This window comes from Sarcophilus harrisii, chromosome 2, assembly GCF_902635505.1.
Source record: "Sarcophilus harrisii chromosome 2, mSarHar1.11, whole genome shotgun sequence".
Lineage (NCBI taxonomy): Eukaryota > Metazoa > Chordata > Mammalia > Dasyuromorphia > Dasyuridae > Sarcophilus > Sarcophilus harrisii.
This window is the reverse complement of record NC_045427.1, coordinates 132,346,053-132,366,132: the sequence shown is the minus strand read 5'-3', so window position 1 is coordinate 132,366,132 and position 20,080 is coordinate 132,346,053. Positions and strand designations below refer to the sequence as shown.

Here is a 20,080-nt window from a genome sequence, read left to right as displayed (position 1 = left end):
CTTTCCTTCACTCCCCCAAAGCTGCTGCCTTTGCTGGGGTAGAATGGGTGGTGTAGGCGGGAGAGGCTGTCTGCTCTACCTGCTCCTTAGCCATACACACACACACACACACACACACATTTTACAAAGCCCTAATTTTCCATTAATATCTCATGGAAAAATACACCCTGCAGAGACTTTATTGGCCATTGGTGCTTATTAAATCCAAAACAGGCTAAACACCTGGCAGGAAGGAAAGAAAAGAGACTTCTGGGAGTTTGAAACCAGACTTCACCTTTCCCCAGTTTGTTGTTCTCCCATAATTTGATCCATTAATGTGAATATTGTATTTACTTTCCTTTTTTTTTTTTAAAAAAACTGATAGCCTGGTCATATCACCTTCATTTCCTATTGGAATCCCTCTTCTCCTTCCCAGGAAGCTATCCTTTGTTGTTTGTTGTTTGTGCTTAAAGAAAAATTTAAATCGACAAAGTTGTAGTTCCATAAAACCAGCTATTCTTTCTTCTCATTCTCCTTTTCCTCCTCCTCCTCCTCTTCCTTTTCCTCCTTCACCTCCTTCCCCTCTTCCTCCTCCTCCTCCTCCTCCTTCCCCTCTTCCTCCTCCTCCTCCTCCTCCTCCTCTTTCTCCTCCTTGTTTGTAATATAGAAATATGTTTTACTTCACATATATAATGGGTATCATATTGCTTGCCTTCTCAATAGATAGGGAAGGGATTGGTGGGAGGAAGAGAATTCAGGAATTTAAATTTTTTTAAATGATTGTTTAAAAAATTTTTGAATGACTTACTCAAGTTTATACAGTGATTTTGTGGCAGAGCCACGACTAAAACCCATGACTCCTAGCTCCTAGTTGACATCTAGTTCTGTTTTACCAGATTGGCTTTCCAAGAGTGGAACAAAAATTCTCTGACTGTGACTATTAGTCATTTCTCCATTCCAGGCCTCTGTTTCCTCATTTCTAAAATTAGGAGTTGAATTAGATGAGCTCCTAATGACCTTTCCATTTTAAAATCTAGATCATACAAACCACAAAATGAAGAAATGGACCAGGTTGGATAATCATTTTGTGAGAAAATACTTTAGAAATACCCAGGTTAATTGTTTGGTTATTTTTTAATAAGCCTTTTTTAATTAAAGCTTTTTAATTTTCAAAAGATGTGCATTGATAATTTTTCAATATTAACCCTTGCAAAACCCTGTATTCCAATTTGTCCTCCCCTTCTCCCCACTTCCTCCCCTAGATAGCAAGTAATCCAATACTTGTCAAAGATGATAAAAACATATGTTAAGTCCAATGTATGCATACATGTTTATACAATTATCTTGCTGCACAAGAAAAACCAAATCAAAAAGAAAAAATGAGAAAGAAGACAAAATGCAAGCAAACAACAACAAAAAGAATAAGAAAGCTACGTTGTGATCCACACTCAGTCCCCACAGTCTTCTCTCTGAGTGTAGATGACTCTCATCATCACAAGATCATTGGAACTGGTCTGAATCATATAATTGTTGAAAAGAGCCACATCCATTAGAATTGATTATTCTATAATATTGATGTTGCCATGTATAATGATTTCCTGGTTCTGCTCATTTCACTTAGCATCAATTCATGTAAGATCCAATTATTCTAAAAAAGCAATTTGGAATTAAGTTAAAAGTGTAATTAAATGTCCAAATGTTTTTGCTGGACATGTCCCGCAATGAGGTCAAAAACACAAAGAAAGATCCCTAATATACCAAGATATTCATAACATTAATTATTGTCTTGCAGATTCTATCTCTTATGTGCCACCTCCTTTTTTTTAATTAACACTTTCACCACTCTAGTTCAGACTTCATATATAATCTTAAGTCTGAACTACTACAGTAAAGAAGGAAGGAAATTAGCATTTATTAGGTGCCTACTGTGTGCCATGCACTGTGCTAAATATTCTACAAATATTATTTCATTTGGTCCTGTACAGTATATGTTATTCTTACCCCCATTTTATAGATAAGGAACTGAGACGGACAGAATTAATTAACTTGCTCAGAATCACAAGTAGTAAGTATGAAACTGGATTTTTTTTTTATTTTTATTTAATAGCCTTTTATTTACAGGATATATACATGGGTAACTTTACAGCATTAACAATTGCCAAACCTCTTGTTCCAATTTTTCACCTCTTACTCCCCCCCACCCCCTCCCCTAGATGGCAGGATGACCAGTAGATGTTAAATATATTAAAATATAACTTAGATACACAATAAGTATACATGACCAAAACGTTATGTTGCTGTACAAAAAGAATCAGACTCTGAATTATTGTACAATTAGCTTGTGAAGGAAATCAAAAATGCATGTGTGCATAAATATAGGGATTGGGAATTTAATGTAATGGTTTTTAGTCATCTCCCAGAGTTCTTTTTCTGGGCGTAGCTAGTTCAGTTCATTACTGCTCCATTAGAAATGATTTGGTTGATCTCGTGGCTGAGGATGGCCTGATCCATCAGAACTGGTCATCATCTAGTATTGTTGTTGAAGTATATAATGATCTCCTGGTCCTGCTCATTTCACTCAGCATCAGTTCGTGTAAGTCTCTCCAGGCCTTTCTGAAATCATCCTGTTGGTCATTTCTTACAGAACAGTAATATTCCATAATTTTCATATACCACAATTTATTCAGCCATTCTCCAACTGATGGACATCCATTCAGTATGAAACTGGATTTGAACTCATTTCTTCCTAATTCCAGGCCCAGAATCCTATGACCAGTTTTCTAGTTGTCACAACCCTCTTTCTTCTTAAATTCTCCCTTCTCTTCACTCAATCCTGTATGTATCTTCAAAAGTGATATTCTTAAAGTATATATATATGACCATGTTATTCCCCTGTTCATTAAACCTTGGTGGCTCCCTATTAATTCTAAGATAGAATATCAACTCCTTTGGCACTTAAGACCCTTTACAATTTGGCTCCAATCTTTCATTCTTATACGGTTATATAGTAATCCTCTGGTTCAGGCAAACTGGTCTTTTAATAATTCCTTACACATAACACTCCACCTACTACTTATATATAGACTCCCCCAGTCCCCAAGCCCGTAGGTTCTCATGGCCTTTTAAAAATTAATTAGGTTATATAATATTTCAAGGTTTGTAATATATTGGTTGAACCCCAAACATATTAGTTCAGAAGGCCTGGGGGATATTTCCCTTGGACAAAACCCAGAGTCAGAAAACATATAGAAAAAAATCAAATCTGATACTGCCAAATTGAGACGTTGCTATTTTATCCTAGAGGGCAGCTAGATGGTACCATGGATAGAGCACGAGATGTGGAGTTAGGAAGACCTGGGTTGAAACCCAGCCCCAGATGCTTGCTAGCTGTGTAATTCTGGGTAAATCATTTAATCTGTTGTCTCAGTTTCCTCATCTGTAAAATGAGCTGGACAAAGAAATGACAAACTATTCCAGTATCTTTGTCAAGAAAACCCTGAATGGAGTCACAAAGAGTCAGGCATGACTAAAATGATTGAACAACAACAAAAGGGATCCTGACACCAAAAAGTATGGTCTCATACTTTTGTTGGCCCAATGGGAGACACACCATTTTTAAAAGTAAGTATTTTAAGAAGTATTTGCAGAGTTAACTGGAAGGTAACCTCAAGGCCTCTTTCAGAAAGATGGATTTGGGGCTGAGACTTAATGGAAACCAGGGTAACTCAGGCATAGGTGAGGAGGGAAAAACATGCCAGTTATGGGAGCGGAACAGTAGAAAGGCCAGCAGGCTCTTCAGTGTAACTGAATTGTAAAGTCCTGGTGGGAATGAAGGCCAAAAGACTAGACAGGTGGGAAGTAGCCAGGTTTATGGGGTTTTAAATGCCCAAAATTTTCTCTGGGATCCTGGAGGTCATAGAACACCAGTGGAATTTATTGAGTAGTGACGTGAGCGGGGAAATAATAGGTTACTGCAATAGTCCAAGTAGGAGGTGATAAAGGCTTGCGTTAGGGTAGCATCTGTGTGAGTGACAACAAAGGTAGAATAAAAGGTAGAAACAGGATTTGGCAACAGATGGTGTATGTGGGGTGAGTGTAAAGGGAGAGTGGATGATAATACTGAGGTTATATTCCTGCATAACTACTGGGAGGATGCCTTCTACAGAAACAGAAAAGTTGGGAAGAGAGGATGGTTTGGCGGAAAAGATGAGGAGCTCCATCTTGGACAGGCTGTGTTTGAGATGCTCGTCCTCTCTCCCTTGTTAAAATGAAGGGTTTGGGAATAGGGGGATCCCTATTCTGAAGGGATCTGACGGTCTGAATCCTTGGTCTATAATTAGTTGCTTAGTAAGTAGTTGAACAGAAAAGGGTGCTCTGCCTTTTAATTAAGCTGCCTGATGCTGTGCAGCAAGGGCTAGGCCAGCACTTGCCTTGGGCCTGAAGAAGCAGTTGCTTTCTGGTCTCCTTAACAGGTGATGGGGGTACAGAGGAGTGTACAGGGAGAAAGAGCGGCAAGGGTTGAATTTGCATGAGCTTTATATGCAATTGCAGCTTTATTTTTGGAAAGAGTGGGGGAAAGGTTGAGGTGGGTTAATAAAACATATTCTTGGGCAGGTGTCAGTCAATACAGAGAAAGCTGGAAGAGACATGGAGGCTCGAAGGATGGGAGATGAGGTACCTGGCGTCCAGAGCCAGCCACAGCATATCGGCTCACACCCAGAAATGGTCTAGCAACATCTGAGCTCGTTTTTCTCTGAAATAGTGGGAGGCAAAGGGGCTTCAAACTGTCCAATGGACATGGAATGACTCAGCTATGGACCTTTTTCCCTTTCCTTTCTGCCATGACTGTGACTAAGTTCTCTAAGTTCTCAGTCTGTATTCATTCCTGGTTTTATTCCTCCTTTATTTTATCTTTTCCTGCTCCCCTCCTCCCTGAACCCACCATTCCATCTGAATCCAGCCAGCCAGTTTGCTTTTGTCCTAGTATCATCAAGGAGATGGGGGGAAAGGGAAGGCTTGCCCGTTTCTCTGTGTGTCTGTGTATGGGGGATGTGTCATTTGTATTATATATATGTATATATTATATGTGATTATATTACACACATACATTATATATATGTATACATATATATGTACTAGCACTCAGACTGTCATCAAGTTTACATGTGGTACAATGAAAAAAAAGTTGAATTTGGAGTCAAATGACCTAGGATGTGCCTTCCTGATGGTATAACTTTGAGAAAATCAGTTTGCCTTTTAGATCTTTTTCCCTTGTTGAAACAGAGACTGGACTAGATGGTTTCTATGGGACATTCCAGTTTTAAAGTCATATGATTCTTGTAAATCTTCATAGGGATCTGGGAGCTCATTTGTTTGGATATTTCCTCTCATGACGAAGCTCACAATCCAGTTGTGCCGGCTTATTCCGTGTGACTCACCCATGTCAGTGAGCTCTCCATAGGTGGCTCACTCCAGACATTGGGATCCTACTTCCCTTTCTCTTGAAATGTCCCAAAGGAGCTTTTGGGCTCTTGGACCAGTTACTCCTCATGCCTTGCCACACCCTTTAAAAAAAAATCTCTAAAAATATTCAATCTCAACTTAAGTGGGATAATAGTAAAGTCAAGTATGAGAAATATAAACAACAGAAGGTGCTGGGAGAGAATTACTGAATAGTGAAAGCCCGAATGCTTGGTCAGTTTCACGAGAAAGAAAGGGGCTAACAGTGGTGATTGATTAACCCTGGGCAAGAACCCCTTTCTGGGCTTGGCTGTAGACCCTAATCGAGTGCCACCATTATACCATCAGGGTCTCTGCAAAAAAAAAAAAAAAAAAAAAAAAAAAAAAATCTAAGAATTACAGTTATATAATTCAGAGTTCTCCAAAAGTATCTAAGTCAATAGAAGATAGAACAATTTACAAGCTGGTTTTGGGGGAGAAGGAATAACAGAACAGTGAATGAAAGAAGATGGTTAAATTTAGGGCAGAACAAGTAGAAGCAGTTTAAATCAGGGGCATCAGAATTACAGAATTTTAGTAGCCATTTAATGCATCCCCAAAAAGCCCCACAAACCCTGTTTCAACATATCTAACAAGTGGCCATCCAACCTTTGTTTAAAGATCTCCAGTGGGGAGGGTGGGAGGAGGATGGTATAGTGGAAGATGGATAAATTTACAATCAAAGAACCAGGCTTCAAAATCTTTGTGCAGTCAGTATGTATCCTGAAAAAGCATACTATTATGCAAAGTCAGACAATAAGAACCACAATTTATTTAATCAGCTTATGGGAAAAATGACATTGGGCATAAACCTAAAAATTTCATCAGTAACACATTAAAAAAATTATTACTATTCAGTTGTATCTGATGCTTCATAATGCTTTTTGGCGTTTTCTTGAAAAAGATATATTTTCTTCTCCAGTGGATTGCAAACAGATTTAAGTAATTTGAGACCATATCGCAAATAAGTGTCTGAGGCCAGACCTTTTTCCCTTAATAAGTCCCTTCCTTTCTTCCTTTCTTCTCCTCCTCTTCCAAATCCAGAACTTTATCTACTGAGCCACCCAGTTGTCTCCACCTAAAAAAAAAGTAGGAAGCTAATAAAAATGATAGAAAAGTTAAGAAATATATATATATGATATAATGTATATAATAATATAAATATATTAATATTAAATTAAATAATAGCAGCATCCACAAGGTTATAGGCAAGAGAATAGGAATGTATAGATCAACTCTCTTCTACCCACAGTTCCTATTATACCAAAAGATATACAATAAATATGGAAATCTACCCTGAAAAAAAAAACTAAAGTTTGGCTTCGGGAAATAGGAGTCGGAAGGGTGGAAACTTATGAGTTATTGTTAAGTGGTATAGCTTTCTCCATCCTCACCAGTTATGAGCAAGCTCAAAATTTGAATTGTGATAAAAAAAATTCCCAAATATACCAATCATTTTCAAAGCAAGAGATGTAGCTTATTGTAATCTTATTGTTTCACACTTATTGCTTTGGTGATTTTAGGCATGTCATTCAATCTCTCTGGGCCTCAAGTTTTCTTTTCAATCTAAGGTCCTATAACTTCTGAGTATCTTTCCAACTCTTTCAAAAGCAGGGGGCCATGAGCAAAAATGTTTGTGGCAGCCCTTTTTGTAGTGGTAAGGAAATGGAAACAAGTGGATGCCCATCAGTTGGACAATGGCTGAATAAGTTATGATATGTCAGTGGCATGGAGTATCATTGTTCTGTAAGAAACAACCAGCAGGATGATTTCAGAAAAGCCTGGAGAGACTTATATGAACTGATGCTGAGTGAAATGAGCAAGACCAGGAGATACATGGCAACAACAAGATTATATGATGATCAATTGTGATGGACGTGACTCTTTTTAATGAGATGATTCAGGCCAATTCCAATAGACTTGTGATGGAAAGAGACATCTGCATCCAGAGAAAAAACTATTGAGACTGAATTTGGACATCACAACATAGTATTTTCACTTTTGTTGTTTGCTTGCTTTTTTTCCCCTCATTTTCCCCATTTTTTAAATCTGATTTAACCTGCACAGCATGATAATTGTGGAAATATGTTTACAAGAATTGCACATGTTTAACCTATATTGGTTTACTTGATGTCTAGGGGAGGGGAGAGGGGGAAAGGGAGGGAGAAAAATTTGGAACACAAGATTTTGCAAAGGTAAACTTTAAAACTATGTTTGCATATACGATGAAAAATAAAAAGCTATTGTATATTTTTTTAAATGGGTGGCCAAGCCATGCCCAGAACCCAGAACTTCTAGCACCCAGTAAAGGCTCTTCCAGCTATAGCATGATATCCTAGGGATGTAGAGGGAAGGAGAAACAACTCCAGAAAAACCTACCAGTCAAAACAATTTTGATGCCTTGAAACAAATAAAAGTAAAAGTCTTGCTCATAATCTCTCGCCTACTCTCCAGTCTATTTTGCTGATTCATCATCCATATAATTCCCTCTAACTATGAGTCACTAGTATCTTTGTACAGACATAGGTAGATAACTATCTGTATGTAGAGGTATCTATATCTATATAGAAATAGATATAGAGATATACACCCATACACTCAAAATATATCCAAAATAGAACTTTTCCCCAAACCCATCTTTCATTTGATTTTTCCTATTACTATCAAGGATATCGCCATCCTTTGCTTTATCCCACCATTTTTCTGTCTATAATCTCTTTCTCTAAGCCCCCCCCCCACCTTAGACATCATGATAGCTCAAGCCCTCATCCTCAAGATTATGGCAATAGTTCACTAATTGTTCTCTCTGAATCAAGTTATACTTCCCCTCAATTTATCCACACAACAACCAAAGTAGCTTAAGTCTCATCATGTCTACTCACACCCTTTATTCCCCATCCAATTAACTCCATTGGTTCTTTACTATTTCTTGAAATCAAATATAAATCTATTCGGTGTTTGAATACGTCACAATCTGGTCCCCTTTATAACCCTTTAATACACTCTACCCTCCATTTACTTTTGATCTAGATACTTAATGCCATCTTCCATCTTTATGCCATTGAGATGGCACAGCTGAGTGGCTCAGTGGATAGAACGCTCTATCCACTGAGTCTAGAGTCAGGAAGACCTGAGTTCAAATGTGACCTCAGACGTTTGCTAACTATGTGACTGGGTAAGTCATTTAACCCCATTTGCCTCAGTTTCCTGATCTGTAAAACAAGCTGGAGAAAGAAATGCCAAACCACTCTAATATCTCTGCTAAGAAAGACCCAAATGAGGTCACAAAGAATCAGACAGAACTGAAATGGATAAATGATAAAAAGCCATTGCAAATGCCCCATCCCTAGAATGCACTCCCTCTTCCCCTCTGTGCCTTGGAATCCCTTGGAGCACAAGGGAAACCCGTAAATGAAGGCTTTCCTTATTTTACCATAATTGCTTTGCATTCACTTTGCATGGTGCTGACTTATATGCCCTTAGAACATAAGATTCTTGAGGGCAAGGTCTTTTCCGTTTCTCCTCTGCTTGTGACATGGCAAACTCTATAAATTCTTATTGGTTGATGTAATCTTGCAAGCTCCTTCAAGGCCCTGATCTGTCTCTGTATCCCCAGAGCAAGGTTGGGGACAAAGGCAGCCTGAGGGCCCATAGGGACAACTAGTCCAAATCCAGTCTAAAGGACAATCTTGGACTAAGAATTAGGAGGCTTGGATTCTAGTGCAGTCTGAGCCCATCCTTACTGCATGACTTTGAACAAATCTAGCATCTTCTACCAAATTTTTCTCCTTCCATAAAATAGGTAGTAACTTCCAACTAGAATGTAAATTCCTTGAGAGCAAGGATCTATTATTTTAACTTTGTATTCTCTCCTTATGTTTTACAAAATCTCTGCACAAAATGGAGTACTTAAGAATGAATGAATGAATGAATATGTGCCATCCCTATGAGAGGATTCATTCAGTAAGTAATTACTCAGACCCCATCCTGAGCTAGGTGCTATGGGAGGCTATGATGAAAGCACAGTTCCAAGCCTTAAAAAACTTAAAACTTGATTCTGAATTAACATATATTACACATTTGAAAAGTTAAATCATGGTTGACTTAATTATGTGTCTGGTATTGTTATCTAACTGATTAATGAGTAATTTAGGCAGTGAGAAAGAATTCAGAAAAGGGAAGATCCTTATAACCCGGGTAAACCTGGGAAGACTCTCTGGAGGAAGGGAAGTTGGGAGCTAACCCTTTAAGAATAGGTAGAATATGAATGGGGTTGAGGGGGAAGAGTAATGAGATGTGGACCTGATGTCCCTAAGGACTGCAGAAGAAAGGTGTTCTGTGAACACAAACAACAGTAATAATAATCACATTTCCATAGTACTTTATGGCTCAGAAAGCACAAAAAATCCTGTAAGATTTAGATATTATTAAGGCCTTTTCCCTTTGGGGAAACTGAGTCTCTGAAAGTTAATTTCACTTGCCCATAATCACACAGCTTATCAATCTTCTGACTCCAAGTCCAGCACATCCTCCAGTTTGCCAAACTATCTCTCAATGACTTCCTAGAGCTGCTGTGAAACAAACAAACAAACACAATGCTTTTGTAAATCTTAAAGGTCCCATGGAAATAATTGTGAAGGCCATTGATAATATTAGGAGTTCGTTAGGATTGTTGTTGTTCAGTTGTGTACAATTCTTCCTGAGCCTGTTTGAGGTTTTCTTGGCAAAGATACTGGAGTGGTTTGCCATTTCCTTTTCCAACTCATTTTACAGATGAGGAAACTGAGGCAAATAGAGTTAAGTGACTTGACCATGGTCACATGGCTAGAAAAGTATCTGAGACCATATTTGACTCCAGGAAGATGAGTCTCCCTGACTCCAGGCTGGGGATTCTATTTCCATGCCCCAGGGGAAGAGCCCCAGTTAACTTGTTCTGGGGACATCTAAATCTCTCTTGAGAAGGTCCGGAGGGTGGGGGCTTGCCTGTCTACTGCCTCCCATTTTCACAAAGCCCGATGCCATTTTCCTGCTGGGGCCAAAGAATTCATGTAGAACCTCTGAACAGCAGCCTAGAAGCACACAGAGAATTCCAGGTACAGCGAGCCTTGCAGGGTGAGAGCGTCTGGCACTCCTGCACACACACACACACACACACACACACACACACAGACACACACACAGATGCACAGACACACACACACACACACACACACACACACACTCTCACAGATGCACAGACACACACACAGTCACACATGCACAGACGCACAGACACACACAGTCTCACACACTCACACACACACAGACACACAGACACACTCACACACACAGACACACACACACTCACACACAGACACACACTCACACACTCTCACACACACAGTCTCACACACGCACAGACACATTTACACACAGACACACACTCACACACAGACACACTCACACAGACACACACACTCACACACACACACACACACACACACACACACACACTCTGTCCTAGGGACCCATTTCCCACCTATAAGACAGATGAACTCTAACACCATGGATCCCCTCCCTCCCGATTCTGATCCCCCATACTCCAGCATTTAAATATCACTTTCAAGTGTACAAAACACCTTATACACATTATCTCATCTGATCCAAATAATAAGACTATGAGATAAGTGCTATTATCTCCTCCTTTGGTGAGGAAACAAGACCTAGAAGTGAAGTCTTGCCAGGGTCAGGGCCTGTCTGAGGAAAGCTTTGAACTCCTGTGTTCAGGACTTTCAGTCCAACGCTCATTTCGCTGTGTTGCCCTGCTAGCTGTTTTTAGGAGTGTTTTTTCTGTAATTCAGAAAGAAAGGAGGGGAAGGGAATAAGCCTTTACATAGTGCTTACTGTGTGCCAGGCATTGTGCTAAATGCTTTACAAATATTATCTCATTAGATCCATAACACCCCTGCAAGGTAAGTGGTGGTCTTGTCCCCATTACAGGTGAGGAAATTGAGGCAAAACAATTTTTTTAAGTGACTTTGCTAGGGTCACACAGCTAGAAAAGGTCTGAAACACACACAATTATATTTTTTAAACTCAGGTCTTCCTGATTCAGCCCAAGCACTCTATCCCCTGTGCCACCATGGTTTCTGCAGAGAAGGGAAGTCATCTGTCCCCTTGCTAGTAGTATTTGTGGAACTGCTTATATTTCTCCTGGCCTTATTTCTATACTGAGGACTCAGTATTGCTTTCTCTTCAAATACCCCCACACAGTCTGTCTCTCTCTGTGTCTCTGTCTCTGTCTCCTTCCTTATCTCTCCTTCATTCTCTCTCTGTGTGTGTCTCTGCTTCTCTCTACCTCTCTTTGTATCTCTCTCTCTGTCTCTGTTTTTGTCTCTGTCTCTGTCTCTCTCTGACTCTGCCTTTGTCTCTGTCTCTGTCTCTATCTCCTGTCTCTCTGTCTCTGTCTCTATCTTGCTCCCTCCTTCCTTCTCTGTATGTGTGTGTCTCTGTCTCCTTTCTTATCTCTCCTTCATTCTCTTTCTCTTTCTTTCTCTCTCTCTCTCTCTCTCTGTTTTTGTCTGTCTCTCTCATACACACACACACACACACACACACACACACACAATTATATAATCTCAAATAAAAACTCTATAAGAGAGACTCAATCCAACATTACTACTGAGTTGCTCTTTTACAAACTTTACTTTAAACCTACAATAAGGGGAATCCTACCACTACTCCTCTCCCTGCCCTCACTGCCCCCAAATACATCTCTTTCTTTAGGCAACTTGAATTATTAAGGAATTTTGTTTGGTTTTCCTGATTATCAAATTTTTTTTCTTTATAAATTTTCATCATTCCTTCTGGTTCTGGTAAATGTTTTGACTTTAGGGCCAAAAAGAAGACTTCTTATCACTCTTCTCTATCTTACGCCTTCACTGCCACCACACTTCTCCTGAGTCTGCTCTTCTCTAAACTGACCCTATGTTTTATTCCAAAGCTCCTGGATCTCACTCTGCAGAGGGCCTATAGGCCAAATATATCAGCTCTATCAGGCTCCCCTTCTTTTTCCCTTTTTATCTCATCCAGGAATGATCTTAGATAAAATGGTGAGTTTGGTGGATTTTCCTTAGAACCTCCTCTTCCTTTCCCTTTGATCCTCTCCTATCTTTCTTCTTGAGATAACATTCTCCCACCCCATCCACCCCCATCCCCCCAAAGAAGCAAATTACTCCTAAGGTTATAGTTAATAATGGATCCTAGCTAGAGGCTAGAGGATTCTTCAGTTTGCCTAGTTAAACTGTTTCATCTTATTGATGAGGAAATTGAGGTCTGAGAGATAAAATATTCTGTCTATGGTCTTACAAATAGGAACAGAGTCAATATTAAAACACAGATTCAATGCTTTTTCCAAGGATATTAAATAGGGAAGGGACTTAATAATAATAATACACACCACCTTATTAGGGGTGTGTATAGTAGAAAGAGTACTAGTTTACCGAGATTATCCACAAAAGACATATGAAGGAAGATGCTCTCTGCAACCAAAGGAAAAAAATTGATAAATAGAAGTATCATACACTTTGATATGAACTTATATTTATATGTATTTGTGTCTACTGGCAACCATCTCTAAGACGGGGGTGGGAGGTGGAGAAGGAGGGAAGAAAAAAGAAATTTACATGATAATTTTATCATATATTTAAAAGGAATGGCAAATTGTATATAACAGATTTGCAATTTCATGTGCAATCATCTTTTATTTATTCTACTATGTTAGGGAAATGCTGTTTTGTTTCATAAACCTAAAAAGAGAGAGAGAGAGAGAGAGAGAGCTAGTCTGGCATCAAAAGATCTGTATTCTACTTCTAAAGCTTTGACTCTCTAATTACAATGGATCAATCATTTCTCCTCGGAGTTGGGGAGTGAGGGGGCTTCAGTTTCCTCACTTGTAAAATGAATTTATCTAGATAAATCTCTAAAGTCTCTTCTAGCCATAGATGTTCTTGTAAATGTTTAACCATCAGCTCTGCTGGGGGGGGGGGGGGGGGGGGGGGGGAGAATGGGAAATGTACCCATGACAGACTTTTAAAGTTTAATCTGTGTTATCAAAAATTTTCCACCATTTTCTTAAATCATTCAACACATAATTAAATAAACGATAAACAAAAAAAAAAAAAAAATCAAGTGGAACTCTAGCTTTTGCTAATTTCTGTGTAAAAGGTTCACACTGAAAATGTAATAATCAGCTCCTAAACTGGTTCCAGCATACCACTGCTTGTAGGTCTAAATTAATGCTTCTATAATAACTATACAAATAACTATAATAACTACATTATGGAGTTTTCTGGGGTTTTTTTTTTCTCACAATAAAGCTTCTGGGGAGGGCCTATATGTTACTATCTCACCTTAGTCAGAAGCAAAGATGAATTTTGTGGTCCTTATTATGGTACAGTGGCCCCCATTTTCATTTGACTATAATAATGGTCTAGTTGAGTCCCTTCATTTTTAGATGAAGAAACAGGTGTAGAGAAGTTAAATGGCTTTTCTCAAATTCACACAGGTTGGAGATTACAGAAACTAGATTCAAATCTAGGTCCTCTGACTCTCGATTTCAGTGCAGTGGAAAGAGTGCTAGAGTTAGCTCCCTGCCAATACTCCTCGACTTAGAAAAATCATATATTAATATCATTTTTATTTACTTTATTAAGTATTTTCTGATCTCATTTTAATCCTGTTCAAGCCACATGATTCGACACCTCTGCTCTAGTCTATTGCTTGAAGCATTCTGCTACTTCCTAGATATCTGAAAGTCAGTTCAGGTCCATAGGACCCCAGTATGGCAGGATGGGGCAGTTGAGGCAGTAAAATAAGATAACCTTGAGAAGTTGTATCCATGAGGTGAAATCAGAGATATCATTTAAGAACCTCTCCCCTGTGACCATGACTCTTCTCCCCTCCCTCAACTTCCTCCCTTCATCTCTAGAAAGGACCTGGGAGTCATTAGGGTTAAATCAATGGTTAAATCAATAGCCTAAATCCAGATTATTTGTAGCTCTCCAGGAGGCCACAGAGTTCATGGACTGGTTAAACAGGTTGAGAGATGGCATCAAATGATAGACTTTTAAAACTAGAAGAAACTTTAAAGTTCCCAGATCCCAGATTTAAAGGTCATCTCATCCAGAAATTCTTACCTTTTTTTTTTTTTTTAAATGTCATGGACCCCTACGGCTGCCTACTGAAACCTGGAAATGAATTTATAGAATGAATTTAAACTTCATAATTGAAGAAATGTTAAATTTCAGTTAGATGTTTGTCAAAATAAATATGTAATTAGTTTTTTTTCCCCATCTAAGCTCATCCAAGCTTAATCCTCAGATTAAGAAATCCCAATCGAGTCCTATCTTACCCCCTCCTATGTTACACATGGAAAAATTAGAGTTCAGGGGGAAACATGTCCAAAATCAACAAAACATGTCCAAAGTCAATCCTTCCCACCATTAGGATCAAATCCCAGGAATCATATATTCAGAGAAGTAATTGTGATCAATCCCAAGGACTTTTTATTGCCAAGCCAATACTGTTCTCTCCCAAATGTAGCCCCAGATGCATATAAAAGAATTCAACTCTATGATACCATTTGAACTTCTTGGATAAATTCACTTTAAAAGCATGAAAAAAAACATTAATAATAATTTATTGTTATATGACACTTGAAACTTTTCAAAGTATTTTCACATAAATATTTCTTTTAGCCTCATAGAACCCTGTGAGAAGGAAGGTCAAACACTATTATCCCCTTTTTAACAGGTGAGAAAACTGAAACACAGAATTTAACCGATTTGCTCATTACTGTACAAGAGGTGAATGATAGAAATGGGATTAGAATTCCTGAGACTCTCAGTTCCTCTACCGATTAACCAGAGTTGCAGATACCATCATAGAAACAAAGTATTGGGAGGAAGTCCAGGAAGCTTGGATTTCCCTACAGACTACTTTGCGTGACAGTTATCAAGCAGAAATCTGATGGACAGAGTGTCTGTATGAGAGAGAAAGACAGACAAACAGACAGAGACAGGGAGATAGAGAGACAAAGAGAAAAGAGAGTGAAGAGAGAAATAGAGAGAGAAAGAGAGACAGAGAGACAGAGAAGGAGAGAGATGGAGAGACAGAGAGAGACAGAGAGACAGAGAGGGAGAGAGAGACAGAGAAGGAGAGAGATAGACAGAGAAAGCAGAGACAGAGAGAGAGAAAGAGAGATAGACACAGAGAGAAAAGAGAGTGAAGAGAGAAATAGAGACAGAGAAAGAGAGACAGAGAGACAGAGAGACAGAGAGAGATGGAGAGGCAGAGAGAGACAGAGAGAGGGAGAGAGAGAGAGACAGAGAAGCAGAGAGACAGGGAGGGAGAGAGATGAAGAGACAGAGAGAGCGAGAGACAGAGAGAGCAGAGACAGAGAACATAAAGAGAAACAGCATGAAACTGATGCAAGTTGGGGGGGTGGGGGGAGGATTGGGCATCCCTTATGCTATTTTCTTCTCTCAAGATCTCTGGTTGTCAGTGTTGTAATTCAGCATTTTTGTTGGCTCCTGCTTTGCCATGTGGCAGTGGTGGCAGCAGCAACAGCAGAGCTGGCAAGAATAACAAAGGCAATAGGGAGGTAGTGACAGGTGCCAAGCAAACGGTAGCGCCAGGATGGGAAGCAGACAAAGCTTATGTGCTCTCTTAGGTATGGTCTCTGCCTGTCTGTGCTGTCTCTCCACTTCTGCAGACCTGAAGAGAGGGAAGAAGAAGAGGAAAAAGGGAGAAGAGGCAGAAAGAAACAAAGAGGCAAAGAAGTAATTTGGAGGGGACTGAGGAAGTGTGGGATGAGTCTAATAGTCTGGGCTTAGATCAGTTCCCATGATCAGTATATCGGGTGCACAGGAGACCAGAACCCAGAGAGAAGGAAAGAGAGCTCTATTGTCTTCCATGATCTGGGACTCAATGGAATTAGGCTCAGCCATTCTCCCTGCTCCTCAACTGCCTTCACAGAAAAATAGACAGTGGGGATGGATAGATCAGGAAGAGGCTCCATGGATGTGTTTTCTGAAGTGTCCACCCTTTATTAAAGGTGTTATGGCAATCATTTTCAGTGGTATTTCACTCTTCGTGAGCCCATTTGGGGTTTTCTTGACAAAGATAATGGAGTGGTTTGCATTTCCTTACCCAGCTCGTTTTACAGATGAAGAAACCGAGGCAAACAGCATAAAGCGATTTGCCCAGAGTCACACAGCTAGTAAGTATCTGAGGTTAGATTTAACCTCCATGAAGATGAGTCTGTCTCTCCGTCTCCGTGTCTCTCTCTCTCTCTCTCTCTCACTCTCTCTCTCTCTCTGTGTGTGTGTGTGTGTGTGTGTGTGTGTGTGTGTGTGTGTGTCTGTCTGTCTGTCTGTTTCTCCTCTGTTTCTTGGTCTCTGTCTCTCCTCTCTGCCTCTGTGTCTCTCTGTCTTCCTGAATCTGTCTATCTGTCTATCTCTCTCTTTTCTGCCTCTGCCTCTGTATCTGTATCTGTGTCTCCTTCTGTCTGTCTCTGTCTGTGTATCTCTGTCTCTACCTCTGTATCTGTGTCTCCTTCTGTCTGTCTCTGTCTGTGTATCTCTGTCTCTCTGTCTCTGTCTCTACCTCTGTATCTGTGTCTCCTTCTGTCTGTCTCTGTCTGTGTATCTCTGTCTCTCTGTCTCTGTCTCTACCTCTGTGTGTCTGTCTGTCTCTGTATCTCTGTCCCTGTCTCTACCTCTGTGTGTCTATCTGTCTGTCTCTGTATCTCTGTCTCTTTCTCTTTCTCTCCCCCCATCCCCACCCCACCCAGGGGAAATGAGAAACCTCAGTTCTAGTTCTGACTCCACCACTAAGTTACTGTGACCTTAGGCAAACAATTTCATCTCTCTAGGTTTTAGATTCCCCAGCTATAAAATGGGAGTTGAACCAAACGATCCCTAGACTCTTTCCTCCAATTCCTTCCCACAGCAGAAGGAAGAAAGTCCATTAACTTTAAAGCCCAATTGACATCCCCTTGTTTGTCCATTCTAAACAATCTATGTTTCTAAGTCGCTTTCCCTTCTCTGAATCTGTGTTCCTATCTGTTAAAATGAAGCCTTATTAAAAATCATAAAATTTAGATTAAGATAAGATTAGAGAAGTCATTTAGTCTAATATTCATATTTTACAGATGAAAAAACTGAGATCCAGAATGACTTGTCCAAAGTCACATGGGTACAGATCGATAGTCTAGGTTTTAAATCAAGGCCTTCAGTTGACAAATCCAACATCTTTTCTGCTATATCACAATAACTCCACAGAAAGTGGATTAGAAGGCAGCTAAATGGCTCAGTGGATAGAGCACCACACTTGGAATCAGGAGGATCTTAATTCAAATCAAATTTAACCCCAGTTGCCTCAAGAACAACAACAAAGAAGAATATGGATTAGATCTCTTCTAAAATGCCCTCCAGCTACGGCATTCTTAAATTCTACCATTTTATGAATCCTTTTTCTTCTTTCCCTTACATCGGGTTTTTTCCCCCTCATTCCATCCTTAGCCCTCAGATATTGCATAACTCCTTTCTAACTGCCAGAGAGAAGGGGTATTGGGGTCAGTGGGAGAACACACGGGTCATGAAACATCAGTATTTGCTATCACATTACACATCTGGTTCAGTGAGCTATATCACTCGGCAGACAGGGGAGGAAGTTAGTTTGGAGACTCATGGAGCCAGCCAGCTTCCAATGGATTGCAAAATAAGGCTTATCTTCAAAGTTTTTCTCTGTGTCATCAGAGGTAGCTGAGCTCCAGGAAGCAAGGAAGAATTTTCCCTGGATTTAGGAACATCCCTTTTCTCTGGAAGTCAGAGGTAATATTTTTCTAAATTTTCATATTCTTTCTCCTATTATTTTCCCTCTGTGGTATAAGAATGGTAGATCTGGTGTTACATACAGAATCATTAGACAATAAATTTAGATATGAAAGGGAATTGGAGACCATCAAAGTCTAATGAAGATGAGCAATCTGAAACAAAGATGTTAAGTCGCTTTCCTAAGGTCACAAAGATAGCAAATATCAGAGGCAAATTTTGACACAATTCCAGCACTTTTTTTCACTGGGGTTTGATTGAGTTTGTGCTTCTAATTTAGCTCTGTCACTTCCTACCTGTGTGAACTTCAGCAAATAGAACTTCCCTGGCCCTCGGTTTCCTTATCTACAAAATGAAGGGATTAAACCAGATGATCTCTAAATTCCCATTCACCTCTGAATCTATAATCCTATTCTCAAGATTAAGTAAGAGTAATGAATAGAAAACTGGATTTGGAATCTGGACGATTTGATTCCAAATTTTAATTCTGAAACTCGCTAGCTGTGTAATTGTGGGCAAGTCACTTAATATCTATGTGCCTCAGTTTCCTCATATGCAAAATGGAGATTTTATGGAACCTATCTCACAGGATTAACATGAGGTTTAAATGATGTCATCCCTGTTCGGCACGATAAGAATGAGTTATGATTATGGTTCTATGATTGGAGCCGCCCCTATCCCCAAGGCTTTGGGAGAAGGAATGGAGAGTAAAGCTTGGATTCTAACCTAAACCCCTCTTCTGACTCACCACACGGCCTGCTGCAAGTCACTGAGGAAAGGAAGAGACTCGCCTTTCTTTCCACCTGCTCCTGACACTGCGGGGCCGAGAGAGAAGGCTCCAAACACAGCCACCTCTCAGCTTTTCTTGGAACGGTTTGCCAGTGTGGGAGTAAATCAGCCGGCTTGGATGTTCCAGTTTCCTGGTGCACAGCCCAGAGAGCATTTTGCTGTTATCTCTGGCTGTGATCCTCGGAGGAGGTTGGGGGAGGGGGGCAACAAACATTGTCTGAACCTCCAGAATGAATAAGCACAGTGGAAGAATCGGGTTGTATCCAATGGTTTTCTGTTGTTTTTCTTTGTACTGGCTAACTTTTGAAAATTCCCTCCTTGGTTTGCAGGAGTATTTTCCAAGACCCCATTCCAATCTCACCTCCTCCAAGAAGCCTTCCTTGACCACTCCCCTGTGAGCTGCCACATTGCTGAATTGTACTTGAATGGCGTTTTGACACCTCCTCCCCCTCCCCCCCCACTCCCCCCCCCAGGCACAGGAGATTGGTTCTCTGTGGTTCAGGAGATATCTTCAGGGAAACATTGTCTGCCTCTCCTTTTCCCTCTTCCCACTACCTTATACGTGGTAGGCCCTTAGTGAATGAGGTGATCCTGATAGACTAGTTTGCCAGGGATCTCTCCTTCATCATCTTGCCACTGATCCTCAAATTCACTTTTAATTAAAGCATTTGGTTAAAGCATTGAAGTCCTGAGGTAGAATCATGCTTTATTTTCTGAAAAGTGCGTTATACGTTCAACCATTAGAGATCACTTTTGGAATAGAACATAAGGCCAACAGGTGGACCAAGATGAAAAACATAAAGGTTTAAGGTTAACAGCTAGGTCTGGAATATAGGAAACTGAGCTTGGGGGTTGGGGAAGGTCAGACAGAGGAGGGGAAGGTCCTGTATTGAAGGGGGAAGAGATGTCCACCAAACGCAGATGGAAATACATTTAGG

The 20,080-nt window shown here is 40.0% G+C and overlaps 1 protein-coding gene across 2 annotated transcripts in view; it reads left to right on the top strand.

The window, feature by feature from the left end:
- LZTS1 (leucine zipper tumor suppressor 1) overlaps window positions 1–20,080 on the top strand; it is a 75,251-nt gene that overhangs the window by 42,585 nt on the left and 12,586 nt on the right. The window lies entirely within an intron of this gene.